The sequence below is a fragment of the Triticum dicoccoides genome, chromosome 3B, assembly GCF_002162155.2.
Source record: "Triticum dicoccoides isolate Atlit2015 ecotype Zavitan chromosome 3B, WEW_v2.0, whole genome shotgun sequence".
Classification (NCBI taxonomy): Eukaryota; Viridiplantae; Streptophyta; class Magnoliopsida; order Poales; family Poaceae; genus Triticum; species Triticum dicoccoides.
In genome coordinates, this window is record NC_041385.1 from 500,746,764 (window position 1) to 500,759,549 (window position 12,786).

Below are 12,786 nucleotides of genomic sequence, written 5' to 3' on the forward strand. Positions count from 1 at the left end.
ATGGCTGAGCCACGCCACAGGCGGTACAGTAGGCGCAGGCGCGGCCGTCAACGACAACTACCGGGGCGCCAGAACGCGGGGCCTGCTACTGTTATGCCAAGGGTGCACCACCACCGGACTTGCCCCCTCCTCCCGAGGAAGAAGCTGCAGAGGGGCCACGACCACCGCCTTTGCCGTGGTTCACGGCGTTGACGGAGGAGTCGATGGAGACGTCGGGGCGGCGCGCGTTGAGTTATTGCTCCGTAGACAAGAGACGATTGTAGAGTTCCTGAGGACAAAGAGGCTCCTTGCGTTCATTAATCACCTCGGCAAGTGAGTCGTAGTCGCTGTTGAGGCCGGCTAGGATGAAGGATGTGAACTCGCTGTCACGAAGGGGCTCTCCAATGGAAGCAAGAGTGTCGGCCAACTTCTTGATCTTGTTGTAGAAGGTGGTCACCGTACCATTGTCCTTGCGAGTTTCACCAAGCTTGGCACGGATGGCCATGGATTGAGCAGTAGACTGAGATGAAAAACTCGACTCCAGGATGTCCCACACCTCATGAGAGGATGAAGCAAAGAGGACGAGCCCGGCCACACCCTCACCCAGAGAAGACTGGATGGCTGAGAGGATGGCTTGGTCCTGAGTGATCCACGCACGGAACATCGGATGATGTGGCGGTGGACATGTCACTCCAAATAATGGTTGCGAAGGAGAGGAAGCACCTGAGCACGCCAGTATAGATAATTGTCCGGTTTAATCTTCACCGAAAGGAGGTGCGAGAATAAAAACGGCGGCGAGGAGATCGCGGCCAGAGCAGCTTCAGCATCCACATATGGCGCCGGAGAGGGCATCGGTGCAGATGGCGCCGCAGCCGGTGCATACAGGTGCAAGGGGCCGTACGGGTAGGGTGCCCCATAGGGCGGCGGAGCCGGGTACGTGCCATGGCCAGGGTACGTGCCATGGCCAGGGTACGCGCCATAGGAAGGACGCGCAGGTGGCGACAGGCCGTACGAGGCCGCGTACAGTGGGTAGCCGCCGTGATTGGCATGGACGGCATCGACAACAGTGGGGCCGGCTGCAGTGTAGATGGAGGCAGCCGGAGCAGGCGCGATCGCACGCATCTGGTGCAACGCAGTAGGTGGCAGCGGCGCAGGCACAAGGGAGTGCATGGCAGCCGGCGGCGGCGACGGTTGCTGGGACCGGGCCAAAGCAGCAGGCGATGAAGATGAGACACCGGTGTACAGCGAAGACACCGGGTCGGCGAAGAGAGACCCCGCCGATTGGGTATGCAGGGGGCCGAGCGATCTGTCCGCCGTGTAGGGCGCAGTTCTGACGTTGAGGAGACGCGCGAGAGACGGAGGGAGGAACGAGTGATCCATGTGGACGGGGGCCGGCGGCAGTGTTGGGGAACGTTGCATAAAATAAAAAAATTCCTACGTTCACCAAGATCAATCCATGAGTTCATCTAGCAACGAGAGAGGGGAGTGCATCTACATACCCTTGTAGATCGCGAGCGGAAGCGTTCAAGAGAACGGGGTTGAGGGAGTCGTACTCGTTGTGATCCAAATCACCGGAGATCCTAGCGCCGAACGGACGGCACCTCCGCGTTCAACACACGTACGGTCAGCGTGACGTCTCCTCCTTCTTGATCCAGGAAGGGGGAAGGAGAGGTTGATGAAGATCCAGCAGCACGACGGCGTGGTGGTGGATGCAGCAGGGTTCCGGCAGGGCTTCGCCAAGCGTTTGCGGGAGGAGGAGGTGTAGCAAGGGGGGAGGGAGCCGCCAGGTGTCAGGGTGTGGCTGCCCTCCCAACCCCCCTCTTTATATAGGGACCCCAGGGGGCGCCAGCCCTAGGAGATGGGATCTCCTAGGGGGGGCGGCGGCCAAGGGGGGAGACTTGCCCCCCAAGGCAAGTGGAGGTGCCCCCTCCCCTAGGGTTCCCAACCCTAGGCGCAGAGGGGGGGACAGGGGGGGGGGCGCACCAGCCCACCAGGGGATGGTTCCCCTCCCACTTCAGCCCATGGGGCCCTCCGGGATGGGTGACCCCACCCGGTGGACCCCCGGGACCCTTCCGGTGGTCCCGGTACAATACCGGTGACCCTTAAAACTTTCCCGATGGCCGAAACTCGACTTCCCATATATAATTATTTACCTCCAGACCATTCTGGAACTCCTCATGACGTCTGGGATCTCATCCGGGACTCTGAACAACTTTTGGTTTGCTGCATACTCATATCTCTACAACCCTAGCGTCACCGAACCTTAAGTGTGTAGACCCTACGGGTTTGGGAGACACGTAGACATGACCGAGACGGCTCTCCGGTCAATAACCAACAGCGGGATCTGGATACCCATGTTGGCTCCCACATGCTCCTCGATGATCTCATCAGATGAACCACGATGTCGAAGATTGAAGCAACCCCGTATACAATTCCCTTTGTCAATCGGTATGTTACTTGCCCGAGACTCGATCGTCGGTATCCCAATACCTCGTTCAATCTCGTTATCGGCAAGTCACTTTACTCGTACCGTAATGCATGATCCCGTGACCAGACACTTGGTCACTTTGAGCTCATTATGATGATGCATTACCGAGTGGGCCCAGAGATACCTCTCCGTCATACGGAGTGACAAATCCCAGTCTCGATCCGTGTCAACCCAACAGACACTTTCGGAGATGCCCGCAGTATACCTTTATAGTCACCCAGTTATGTTGTGACGTTTGATACACCCAAAGCACTCCTACGGTATCCGGGAGTTACACGATCTCATGGTCTAAGGAAAAGATACTTGACATTGGACAAGCTCTAGCAAACGAACTACACGATCTTGTGCTATGCTTAGGATTGGGTCTTGTCCATCACATCATTCTCCTAATGATGTGATACCGTTATCAATGACATCTAATGTCCATAGTCAGAAAACCATGACTATTTGTTGATCAATGAGCTAGTGAACTAGAGGCTCACTAGGGACATATTGTGGTCTATGTATTCACACGTGTATTACGATTTCCGGATAATACAATAGCATGAATAAAGTCAATTATCATGAACAAGGAAATATAATAATAATCCTTTTATTATTGCCTCTAGGGCATATTTCTAACAGTCTCCCACTTGCACTAGAGTCAATAATCTAGTTACATTGTGATGAATCGAACACCCATAGAGTTCTGGTGTTGATCATGTTTTGCTCGCGGAAGAGGTTTAGTCAACGGATCTGCGACATTCAGATCCGTATGTACTTTGCAAATATCTATGTCTCCATCTTGAACATTTTCACGGATGGAGTTGAAACGACGCTTGATGTGCCTGGTCTACATGTGAAACCTGGGCTCCTTGGCAAGGGCAATAGCTCCAGTGTTGTCAAAGAAGAGAGTGATCGGCCCCGATGCATTGGGTATGACTCCTAGGTCGGTGATGAACTCCTTCATCCATATTGCTTCATGCGTTGCCTCCGAGGCTGCCATGTACTCCGCTTCACATGTAGATCCCGCCACGACGCTCTGCTTGCAACTGCACCAGCTTATTGCTCCACGATTCAACATATACACGTATCCGGTCTATGACTTAGAGTCATCCAGATCTGTGTCGAAGCTAGCATCGACGTAACCCTTTACGATGAGCTCTTCGTCACCTCCATAGACGAGAAACATGTCCTTTGTCCTTTTTAGGTACTTCAGGATATTCTTGACCGCTGTCCAGTGTTCCTTGCCGGGATTACTTTGGTACCTTCCTACCAAACTTACGGCAAGGTTTACATCAGGTCTGGTACACAGCATGGCATACATAATCTATCCTATGGCTGAGGCATAGGGGATGACACTTATCGCTTCTTTATCTTCTGCCGTGGTCGGGCATTGAGCCGAGCTCAATCTCACACCTTGCAACACATGCAACAACCCTTTCTTGGACTGATCCATATTGAACTTCTTCAATATCTTATCAAGGTATGTGCTTTGTGAAAGACCTATGAGGCGTCTCGATCTATCCCTATAGATCTTGATGCCTAATATATAAGCAGCTTCTCCAAGGTCCTTCATTGAAAAACACTTATTCAAGTAGGCCTTAATGTTGTCCAAAAGTTCTATATCATTTCCCATCAAAAGTATGTCATCTACATATAATATGAGAAATGCTACAGAGCTCCCACTCACTTTCTTGTAAACGCAGGCTTCTCCATAAGTCTGCATAAACCCAAACGCTTTGATCATCTCATCAGAGTGAATGTTCCAACTCCGAGATGCTTGCTGGAGCTTGCATACCTTGTTAGCATTCTTAGGATCGACAAAACCTTCCGGCTGCATCATATATAGTTCTTCCTTAAGATAGCCGTTAAGGAATGCCGTTTTGACGTCCATCTGCCATATCTCATAATCATAGTATGCGGCAATTGCTAACATGATTTGGACGGACTTCAGCTTCGCTACGGGAGAGAAAGTCTCATCGTAGTCAACCCCTTGAACTTGCCGATAACCCTTAGCGACAAGTCGAGCTTTATAGATGGTAATATTACCATCCGTGTTCATCTTCTTCTTAATGATCCATTTGTTTTCTATCGCTCGCCGATCATCGGGAAAGTCTGTCAAAGTCCATACTTTGTTTTCATACATGGATTCTATCTCGGATTGCATGGCTTCAAGCCATTTGTTGGAATCTGGGCCCGCCATCGCTTCTTCATAGTTCGAAGGTTCACCGTTGTCTAACAACATGATTTCCAGGACAGGGTTGCCATACCACTCTGGTGTGGAACGTGTCCTTGTGGACCTACGAAGTTCAGTAGTAACTTGATCTGAAGTACCTTGATCATCATCATTAATTTCCTCTCCAGTCGGTGTAGGCACCACAGGAACATTTTCCTGAGCTGCACTACTTTCCGGTTCAAGAGGTAGTACTTCATTGAGTTCTACTTTCCTCCCACTTACTCCTTTCGAGAGAAACTCTTTTTCCAGAAAGGATCCGTTCTTGGCAACAAAGATCTTGCCTTCGGATCTTAAGTAGAAGGTATACCCAATGGTTTCCTTAGGGTATCATATGAAGACTCATTTTTCCGACTTGGGTTCGAGCTTTTCAGGTTGAAGTTTCTTGACATAAGCATCGCATCCCCAAACTTTTAGAAATGACAGCTTAGGTTTCTTCCCAAACCATAATTCATACGGTGTTGTCTCAACGGATTTAGACGGAGCCCTATTTAAAGTGAATGTAGCTGTCTCTAGAGCGTATCCCAAAAGTGATAGCGGTAAATTGGTAAGAGACATCATAGATCGCACCATATCCAATAGAGTGCGATTACAACGTTCGGACACACCGTTACGCTAAGGTGTTCCAGGCGGCGTGAGTTGTGAAACGATTCCACATTTCCTTAAGTGCATACCAAATTCCTGACTTAAATATTATCCTCCACGATCTGATCGTAAAAACTTTATCTTTCGGTCACGTTGATTCTCTACCTTATTCTGAAATTCCTTGAACTTTTCAAAGGTCTCAGACTTGTGTTTCATCAAGTAGACATACCCATGTCTACTCAAGTCATCAGTGAGAGTGAGAACATAACGATATCCTCCGCGAGGCTCAATGCTCATTGGACCGCACACATCGGTATGTATGATTTCCAATAAGTTGGTTGCTCGCTCCATTGTTCCGGAGAACGGAGTCTTGGTCATTTTGCCCATGAGGCATGGTTCGCATGTGTCAAATGATTCATAATCGAGAGACTCTAAAAGTCCATCAGCATGGAGCTTCTTCATGCGCTTGACACCAATGTGACCAAGGTGGCAGTGCCACAAATATGTGAGACTATCGTTATCAACTTTACATCTTTTGGTATTCACACTATAAATATGTGTAACATTACGTTCGAGATTCATTAAGAATAAACCATTGACCATCGGGGCATGACCATAAAACATATCTCTCATATAAATAGAACAACCATTATTCTCGGATTTAAATGAGTAGCCATCTCGTATTAAACGAGATCCAAATACAATGTTCATGCTCAAACTTGGCACTAAATAACAATTATTGAGGTTTAAAACTAATCCTGTGGGTAAATGTAGAGGCAGCGTGCCGACGGCGATCACATCGACCTTGGAACCATTCCCGACGCGCATCGTCACCTCGTCCTTCGCCAGTCTCCTCTTATTCCGCATCTCCTGCTGTGAGTTACAAATATGAGCAACGGCACCGGTATCAAATACCCAGGAGTTACTACGAGTACTGGTAAGGTACACATCAATTACATGTATATCACATATACCTTTAGTGTTGCCGGCCTTCTTGTCCGCTAAGTATTTGGGGCAGTTCCGCTTCCAGTGACCCTTCCCTTTGCAATAAAAGCACTCAGTCTCAGGCTTGGGTCCATTCTTTGATTTCTTCCCGGCAACTGGCTTACCGGGCGCGGCAACATCCATGCCGTCCTTCTTGAAGTTCTTCTTACCCTTGCCCTTCTTGAACTTAGTGGTTTTATTGACCATCAACACTTGATGTTCCTTCTTGATTTCTACCTCTGCTGACTTCAGCATTGAAAATACTTCAGGAATAGTTTTCACCATCCCCTACCCATGTTGGCTCCCACATTCTCCTCGATGATCTCATCGGATGAACCACGATGTCGAGGATTCAAGCAACCCCGTATACAATTTCCTTTATCAATCGGTATGTTACTTGCCCGAGATTCGATCGTCGGTATCACAATACCTCGTTCAATCTCGTTACCGGCAAGTCACTTTACTCGTACCGTAATGCATGATCCTGTGACCAGACACTTGGTCACTTTGAGCTCATTATGATGATGCATTATCGAGTGGGCCCAGAGATACCTCTCCATCATACGGAGTGACAAATCCCAGTCTCGATCCGTATCAACCCAACAGACACTTTCGGAGATGCCTGCAGTATACCTTTATAGTCACCCAGTTACGTTGTGACGTTTGATACACCCAAAGCACTCCTACGGTATCCGGGAGTTACACGATCTCATGGTCTAAGGAAAAGATACTTGACATTGGAAAAGCTCTAGCAAACGAACTACACGATCTTGTGTTATGCTTAGGATTGGGTCTTGTCCAACACATCATTCTCCGAATGATGTGATCCCGTTATCAATGACATCTATTGTCCATAGTCGGAAACCATGACTATTTATTGATCAACGAGCTAGTCAACTAGAGGCTCACTAGGGACATATTGTGGTCTATGTATTCACACGTGTATTACGATTTCCGGATAATACAATTATAGCATGAATAAAGACAATTATCATGAACAAGGAAATATAATAATAATCCTTTTATTATTGCCTTTAGGGCATATTTCCAACAGACAGAAGGGCGGGGAAGGAAACCGCGGTGCCGACGACGCTTGAGGCGACGGCGGCGGCTGATGGCGGAGGCGGAGCGGAAGACATCATATCGTTAGGTCGGATACCATATTAGACAAGGGTTTTAGGGTTTGTGACACACCTCCTAACGTGGGGTGACCTTTTCATTATATAGAAAGGTACATAATGATGTACAATACAATTACAAGTGGGGCCTAGTATATACAGAGTCTAACAAACCTGAACAAAGTGCCGTTCTTGGATCACACCTGGTGGAGTGGAGTGTCATCCCGGACTGTCTCCATGCAAGAATACACTTGATAATTTCCCGTCCACGAGAGATCACGGGGATTCGGTAACCGCCCATCCGCACAATGTCCAATCCAATGCGTTGAAACTTGCAAGGCACACCGTCTTGCTTTGGGGAAAACAATGCAAAATCAGCAATACTACTCAGTTTTTTTTTTTGAGAAAGTACTACTCAGTAGTTGGTGTGCTCAGTAGCTACTCGTCCTGTATGCGGTTTGGGCTTGGGCCAACTGTTTCAACCTCTTTTCTTTTTGAAACGAGCAACCGTTTCAGCTCGGGCACCGACTCTCTTGACCCTGACGTCTGGGTGATGACCACCCGCCGATTCGCCAGCCGGAGGAACGGAACGGAGCTGTCAAAGTTCCCCTGTGCTATCTGTCGGCTTTATGACACGTCAGAATCAGAGCACCGGTCCCGGTTAAATAATCACGCACAGATACAGATACAGCGACGTGACGTTACATCGTGCGCGCCCGGGGTTAGGTAAAATGGTTTGCTTGATTCGTTTCGGTAGGTAGTACTCCGTACCACATGATCAACCTAGCAATACAAATGCAGATAGCCGTGGTGGCATGTCGTTTCCCCTGTCATTTCTGAATGACAGAAGGAAAGTTGACATTTCTTGAGCTGCGCATAGGATATGGTAACTCGTGGAAGAAATACCCGTATCTCTTTCTGGCGTTGGTAATGCCAAGATCGGAATCTCCATCACCCGGCCCACCCCGTGTACAGTACATCAATCCCTCTCAGACGCAGTGAACTTTCTCCTTCAGCGGAGGACAGTTTTTCCGCAAGATCGTAACCGAAAAATCCCTATGGCGACAAAGCGTCCCGCTCAGCACCTGCGCCCGGCAACACGTGCCCCTTTGTGCTACGTACTTCCTACGCATGCATTGCTGACACGCCGACGTCGTCGCCGCCTCCTCTTTGAGCTTCAGCACACCGTATCGCACACGGCCGAGGGGAACATTCCTCGTTCCTGTGTGCTGATCCAACGAACCCACGACGAGAAGAGCCGGGAGGCAGAAGCCATGATTTCTTCTTGCTCCCCAAGATAACCCCAACGACGACGACTTTGCTGTAAGCTTTTGCACTGCGGCGCGCCGACGACAAATGCGACGAGACAGGCCGAGGACGTTGACGCACGCAGAGAGGAAGGATAAAGAAAACGGAGCTCTGACGCCGGATCGATCGTGCATGCGCCTCTACTCGTCTTGGGGCGATAAAATGGCAACAGGGCAAGGGGTCTGTTTGGTTGGAGACTAGTGTGACCAAGTCAAAGTGTGGCTAGCCACATAAGTATGGCAAGCCACACAAGTGTGGCTGAGAAATTGAACGCCAAACTTTGGCAAAAGTTGACAAAAAAATTATCTCTATGACAAATGGGTCATATGGGCAATAAAGTGTGGCAAGCCAAAGTGTGGCAAAAACCAAACACATGTCAACTAAACTGTGGCTGCCAAATTTTGGCTTGGCAAACTGTGGCTGGAAACCAAACAGCCGACAAGTTTGCTTTCCCTTTCCCTATGTCATGCATGTGATGTGAGCGTCTCTCTACACTTCAAACAGACAAACAAGTCGAAGATGCGGGTCCAGCAAGCAAAGCTAGCTCTAGAAACCCAGCTGCGAGCAAGACCCGTTGTATGATTGGCGGTTTTCGGTTGGTCTGCCGTTTTAGTTCGACCTATAGTGCTACATGGGGCAAGTCGAAGCCGAGAAGGAAGGGATAATGAAAGCAGAGCACTAGGAGAAGGTGGACTTGTTTGTCTGCTCATTAGTTTACGAGGGAAAGGATTGAATCGCATTGCATGATAAGTCTGACTTGTCTTTCCTCTCTTTTTGTTCCCTTTTTTTTGGAGAAAACTTGTCTTTCGTTGTTGCAGTAATATCACGGAGATTGACATGGGGTGGCCGTGAGCTCATGGCCTGTCTTTGCGTATGCATTGGAATGTTACTGGTTAAACCTTGGCCACCTCACCTGCAACCGCGAAGGATGAAGAGGTCTATCCGAGTTATACGTAGCAGACAAAATCGTGAGAATCTCATCCCTGGCATGCTCATCTAAGATAGAATCTGCTGGAATTTTGTCCATTTTGGGCCTAGCTCAGTAGCAGTTTTAAAAATTCCTAATAAATTTTAGAGGTCCACACAGCCCATTTGTGCAAGGCAAGAGGTGGAACTAAAGTTTAGTCCCACATTGCTAGTTTAGAGGAAGTTGGACCTCTTTATAAGGGAGGCTCCTTCCCCACTTGTATGAGCATGAGAACAAGAGGGACATCCATGCGCGCTCCTCCTCCGCCGCCCGCCTCGTCGGGAATGAGCAGGTCGGGACAGTAGGCCTCCGAAACCGCACTCTTTGAGTCCTGTACGGGAGAAGGGACACCGACCCCAAGTCCAGCGCTTCTGCTGCTGCTGTGCCGTACATGTTCTTCTCCTTTCTGTTAGAAGTCCTGTTACAGTTCTTGGCTTGCTTCATATTTGCTATTTTAGTCATGTTTTATTTATTATTTCTGTTAATAAAATTATTCGGTAAATTGCTCATATTTCCAACAATCCAAAAACCTTACTATAGGCAATTTACCTCGAATGGTTATGTTGCTTCCATGAGACCTCCTATGTTTGAGGGTATCTATTATAAGAGGTGGCGCGTGAGAGCAGTCTTATGGTTTCAAACCATGAGTTGCTATGACGCCACTCTTGGCAAACCTGAAGGAGAGCAAGATGCCCAACAGGCACAAGCTTTTCAGAAAATGGATACCTTGTTTAAGGCTGCTCTCTTGAGTGTTCTTGGTGAGAACATAGTTGATGCTTATGCGTCAATTGACAATGGAAAAGATATGTGGGACGCACTCGAGGCCAAGTTTGGGGTCTCGGATGCCGGCACTGAGTTGTACATCATGGAGCAATTTTATGATTACAGAATGACTGAAGAGCGCTCCGTGGTTGAGCAGGCTCACGAGATACAGTCATTTGCTAGAGAACTTGAGCACTTCAATTGTATCCTACCGGACAAGTTTGTTGCTGGGGGTATCATCACTAAGCTTCCTCCTTCATTGAGGAACTTTGCTACCTTACTGAAGCATAAGAGACAGGAGTTTTCCGTTCCGGATCTCATTGGCACTCTTGATGTGGAAGAAAAGGCGAGAGCAAAGGACACACGTGTTCGAGGTATTGAGGGAGGATCTAGTGCCAATCTGGTACAGAAGAAAAACTTAAAGTCCCACAAATTCAAGAACAGAGACAAGTTTGATGGTAAAGGAAAGTTTGATGGGAAGAACAAGGCTGTGCAACACATGAACTTCAAGAAGAAGAATGACAAGAAGAAAGGTGCTTGCCATGTGTGTGGAGATCCTGATCATTGGGCTCCTAGTTGCCACAATCGCTATGACAAGCGTCATCCTGGGAAAGGCGGCAAGACCGCTAATATTGTCATCGGAGACATTGACATGAAGGATGCTGGGTATGGTATATTTCTCACTATTTTTTTAGTATGTCATTCTCCTGATTGGTTGATTGACACGGGTGCTAATGTGCATGTATGCGGTGATATTTCCATGTTTTCGTCTTATCAGACCGCAGGGACTTCAACCGTGCTGATGGGCAACGGTTCAAGTGCTTCTGTTCGTGGTGTTGGCACGGTCGATCTGAAGTTTACTTCAGGGAAGATCGTGCGGCTGAAGAACGTGCATTATGTCCCCTCCGTCAATAAAAATCTTGTTAGCAGATCTCTTTTGTGTAGAGATGGCTATAAGCTTGTCTTTTAGTCGAATAAATTTGTAATATCCAAGTATGAAACCTTTGTTGGTAAAGGCTATGAGTCAGGAGGCCTGTTTCGTTTATCCTTATCAGACGTTTGCAATAAAGTTGTTAATCATATTTGCAACAATAGTGAATCAAATGTGTGGCATTCATGACTTTGTCATGTTAACTTTGGTTGCATGTCGCGACTAGCGAAGTTGAACTTAATCCCTAGTTTCACCACCGTTAAGGGATCTAAGTGTCAAGTGTGTGTGCAAGCTAAGCAACCTCGTAAATCTCACGTGACTGCGGAGACGAGAAATCTTGCACCACTAGAACTTATACATTCAGATCTATGTGAAATGAATGGTGTTTTGACAAAAAGTGGAAAGAAATATTTCATGACGTTAATTGACGACTCCACTAGATACTGCTGTGTGTATCTTCTGAAATCTAAGGATGAGGCTTTGAACTTTTTCAAGATCTATAAAGCTGAAGTGGAAAACCAACTTGATCGGAAAATCAAGAGGCTTAGGTCCGACCGTGGTGGAGAGTATTTTTCCAATGAATCTGATGCTTTTTGTGAGGAACATGGTATAATCCATGAGAGGACGCCTCCCTACTCACCTTAGTCAAATGGGGTGGCCGAAAGAAAGAACCGTACTCTAACTGATTTGGTTAACGCCATGTTAGACACATCGGGTCTCTCCAAGGCATGGTGGGGGGAGGCGATATTGACAGCATGTCATGTCCTAAATCGAGTTCCCACAAAGAAGAAAGAGATAACTCCATTCGAGGAATGGGAGAAGAAAAGGTTAAAACTCTCTTATCTGCGAACATGGGGTTGTTTGGCGAAAGTCAATGTTCCAATTCCAAAGAAGCGGAAACTTGGACCAAAGACTGTGGATTGTGTTTTCTTGGGATATGCTTTTCATAGCATTGGCTATAGATTCTTGGTTGTAAAATCTGAGGTACCTGACATGCATGTCGGTATGATCATGAAGATGCGACTTTCTTTGAAGATATCTTTTCCATGAAGGATATGGCTACCTCATCTAATCAGGAGATGCCTAGTTCATCAAATCAGGAACCAGTTACAATTACCGAGCCTGCCATTTCGATGGAACACTTTGAAAGTCCTGTGGAGGAGAACAATGAAGTTCCTATTAGGAGCAAGAGACAGAGGACTGCAAAGTCCTTTGGTGATGATTTTCTTGTGTATCTCATAGATGACACTCCCACTTCTATTTCAGAGGCCTATGCATCTGAAGATGCTGACTACTGGAAGGAAACAGTTCATAGCGACATGGATTCCATCTTGGCGAATGAAACTTGGGAGATAACTGATCGTCCTTATGGGTGCAAACCTATAGGATGCAAATGGGTATTCAAGAAGAAGCTTAGGCCTGATGGTATTATTGAAAAGTACAAGGCTC